This window comes from Camelus bactrianus, chromosome 8 (genome assembly GCF_048773025.1).
Source record: "Camelus bactrianus isolate YW-2024 breed Bactrian camel chromosome 8, ASM4877302v1, whole genome shotgun sequence".
In the NCBI taxonomy this organism is placed as follows: domain Eukaryota; kingdom Metazoa; phylum Chordata; class Mammalia; order Artiodactyla; family Camelidae; genus Camelus; species Camelus bactrianus.
The window spans coordinates 69,962,823-69,967,059 of record NC_133546.1 but is presented as its reverse complement, the minus strand read 5'-3'; the positions used below and the strand labels follow the sequence as shown (position 1 = coordinate 69,967,059).

Sequence of the window (4,237 nt, the reverse complement as noted above, 5' to 3'; positions counted from 1 at the left end):
AAAATTTATAGAATTATATTGTGTAAGGCTTAAGGCTTAAATCAAGTGGGAATTATTGAGATTGAAGTAAAAATGAAGTAATTTAAACATGTATGGGAACACCATGGAAATATTATTTAGTGAGCACACAATCTTTTAAGTTTACAAATGTCACAAATTATTTTAAAATATTTGACATTTCATAAAGTCCAAGCTCATTGTAACCAGTATTTTCCCTTCTTATTTATTTTTAAGCCATATGTAATTTTTTAAGGGAAATTTAGTTCACATATTTTGGACTCATTTGGCTATGTCATCAAAATTCTATTTTGTAAGAATTACATTGCATCCAAGTAGTGTATTTGAAAATAAGTTGTTTTTTTTTAATTAGGTCTCTTTTTCCCTTGTTAAACGGGCTGTATTTTTTCCCTGGTAGATGAATTCGAACACAAATAGATTTGTTTTATTGATAATTCTTTAGCTATGGATAAACGATTATCTTATTAAACTAAAAATGAGTTTTCCATTATTATAAAAATAATCAATATTGCTTACTATCTGCATTTAGACAGCATTTCACTAGTGATTGTAACAGGTAGGACTTGGCAATTGAGAGTATAATCATAAGGATTCAGAGTTATTTTGTAAACTGGAAACTGAAAGTCTAGAACTAAATCCTACTTTGGACACATAAAACAGGACCGAACTAATATTATTAAGACCATACTATATGTTAGGCAATGGGCTTAACACTTCACATGTAATTTTAAAGTATTTTATCTATATATTTTTCTGAGACAGCCATTTCATAAAACAGACAGCCAAGATTCCATGTGGTTAGGTAGCTGCCCAAGGCCATGCATAGAGTCATTGGTAAAATCAGGAATTGGACTATGGTACTCCACTTCCAAAACTGATTCCTTGTTGCAGAAAATAATTCACATCTGCTTTAATTATTGTAGCTAAAATAGAAATGTATTATAGATTTTCCAAGAGATTAAATCAATTTGAATATGAGTTATACTCCATATATGTTATAATTAAAGACTTAGGCTGTACACTGGAATTTGACACAACATTGTAAAATGACTATAACGCAATAAAAATGTTAAAACAATAAAAAAATTAAAAAAATAAAAAATAAAAACAATGCAGCAATTAGCATCTTAAAAAATAAAAAGACAGTGTACCTATTAACCTTGAGCATATCTGCCAAGATAAATATCACTATCCTTTAGTTAGACAGCTTCTTAAATTCACTTATTACAGAATTATTGTCTACCATATGCAAACAAGTTATTATTAAAAATATTAATTCTTAAATATTCTATCACAAAAACTTTGTGTAGAGAGTACCAAATGGCTTTAATAGAGAATTAGTCTTAGCAGATGACAACAGTCAAACAGCAATGACTTCTACCACTGTGCTTGCGCTATACAACTGGAGGGATATACAGGTGTGCTACAGAGGAAACTTTCCTATCTAATTTTGTCTTTCTGTAGTAGTCAGTAGAGGTCAAATCATGCCATCATAAAAACAGCCCTCAGATCTCAGTAATTTAAAACAGCAAAAGTTTACTTTTTGCCCATGCTCCATGGTCAATGCAGGTTGGGGGAGGGGGAACATATTTTAGTAACTCACAAGCCATACTGATGGAGGTTTCATCTTTGCTAAACTTCAAAGGTGGGGTGTGAGGTGGGAACACAGCCACTGAAAGAAAAGGACACCAGAAATCGAACAGCATGTTTGCTACAGCACCTAAATTGTTCTTGTTTTTTTTTTTGAATTGCTTTTTTTAACATTCAGTTTTTATTGAGATATGGTTGATGTACAATACTATGTAAGTTACAGATGTATGTGCAAAATAGTGATTTATAATTTTTAAAGGTTACACTTCATTTATAGTTATTATATTGCCTATATTCTCAGTGTTGTATAATATATTCTTATAGCTTATTTTATACATAATAGCTTGTACCTCTTAATCCCTTACCCCTATCTTGCCCCTCCTGCCTTTCTTCTCCCCACTAGTAACCACTTCTTCATTCCTTATATCTCTGAGTCTGCTTCTTTTTTGTTATATTCACTTGTTTGCTGTATTTTTAAGATTCCACACGTAAGTGATATCATACAGTGTTTCACTTTCTCTGACTTATTTCACTAAGAATACTCTCCATTTCCACTCATGTTGCTACAAATGGCAAAATTTAATTCTTTTTCATAGGTGAGTAGTATTCCAATGCATGTATACCACATCTGCTTTATACGTTCATATGTTTATGGACACTTAGTTTGCTTCTATATCTTGGCTACTGTAAATAATGCTGCTATGAACACTGTGGTGCACGTGTCTTTTTCTTTTCTTTTTTTGTTTTATTTTGCATAATAAGTTTATTTTTAAAAGGTATACAGACAATAAACAAAGTAAACACTCAACCAGATCTTAACTTCTGCCGAGTATTATCTGTCCTAGAATTGTTCTATCAAGTTCCAGTCTGTAAACATTGTAAATTCAATAATAATCATCTTCATCACAGTCCATTACTTTTCTTCTGTTGAATTTAACTGTTGTTTTCTTTTCTGTTTGTTGGCTTACTTTTTCGAGGATTTCTATTAAACCTGGTTCTGATACCTTCTCACTTTGTCCGTATCGTGCCATCTGTATAGGGTAATTCTTTACTGCTTTAGTTTTCTCAGGCTTTACAAATGCTAAGTTACTTAAGCGGGCTCCGACTGATTGATCCAGAACTTGGGCTAAGATACTGTTTCTCATTTCTGCTTCCCTGTGCTTTGCCTCCTGTTGTGCTGTATCGCCAGGATGCCCGTGCTTCGCCTGCATCTCGGCCAGCCTCTGCTTGTTCGGCCAGCCTCTGCTTGTTCGGCCAGCCTCTGCTTCCTCTGCTTCCTCTGCTTCCTCTGCTTCCTCTGCTTCCTCTGCTTCCTCAGCGCCCCGAGGTCCTCCTCCGCCATGGTACCGCCGTCCAGGACGAGCAGCCGCGGGCACACTCCGGCCCACTCCGGCCCACTCCGGCCCACTCCGCGGGAACTCGGGCAGACGCATGTATCTTTTTCAATTAGTGTTTTTGTTTTTCATGACGGAACTAATTCATCCAGAATTTGTGCTGATTTAGAATTGCTTTTGGGAATGAAAACTAATTAGAATAATCATGTTCAGTATAGATCAAATTCCTTTAATAAGTAAGTGAATTTCTTCATGACAAATATGCCCTTTTTTTTTTATTAAAATTGCAATCAGGGATGTGATTTATACAGTAAATGATTCAATATATACACTTAAAATAACTTATGCCAGGATGACCATATTGTTTTAGTAATCTTCTGGTAGTTGTGCTAGCTAGATGTTAGATGTGTGAATTAATGGTTAGATAGTTCTTTCCACCAACCATGCTGATTCCATCTTCCTCTGTATTTCAGTTCCATGGATTAAAAAAAAAAAACCTCTCTTTTTCGTCTCTTATGGTCTTATAAATTAACTCTAGGGTCAAAACAAGAGCACTTTGGGTAATGAAGCAGAAAAGGCAGAGCAACTTTAACTTGGGGTTATCTCTTTGGCAAATGCAAAACCAAAGCCTGTGTTTTCCCTGTGGCCTCACCATCTGTAGTAAAGCTGCATGGAAGGAGACCAGAAAGTTAAAAAAAAAAAAAGATAATTTTTGGAAACCATACAAGGAGATTTTCTTTAATTCTAAAGATTACTCTATTTTGTTTAAAAAGAGTCTTTCCTTTCCCAAACATCCTTGGCAAGCATTAAAATTTCCAATATTGAGCTGAATTGCTGTAGAGCATTGGAATTAAAATGCTAATGGCTGAGAAAAATTATTTTGTTTTCCTATAAAATCATATGGTTTCCCACATTCTTAAGGAAAGGCGTTTCTTGATCTAAAATATTTTATGTGTCTTAGGTCAAGGGTTCTTTCTGTCCTGCTGTGAGTAAGCATCTCTAATATGATGATAGGAGTCAATGAGAAAACACTACCAATTTATAAAAATAAAGTTTGTAAGTTTTAATAATTTTTTAAAAAAGCAAAATGAAAACAACGTACCTCTAAGATAGACACATTATTATACAGATTGTAAGTGGTAAAAGCACTGCTTGAAAAAAATACATTCAGGAATGCTGGCAAGGGGCAAAGGTTTGTATAAATGTTATTGCAATTGGATAAAACACATGGAAGAAAATTGTGGCATTTGGTATTTTCTATGTTTCTTTAAGTACTTACTATTTTATTTTCCTCC

At 33.8% G+C, this 4,237-nt stretch overlaps 1 pseudogene; it reads right to left on the bottom strand.

The window, feature by feature from the left end:
• Positions 1-2,300: 2,300 nt before the first annotated feature.
• Positions 2,301-3,041, bottom strand: LOC105083078 (programmed cell death protein 5 pseudogene; annotated as a pseudogene).
• Positions 3,042-4,237: the final 1,196 nt, after the last annotated feature.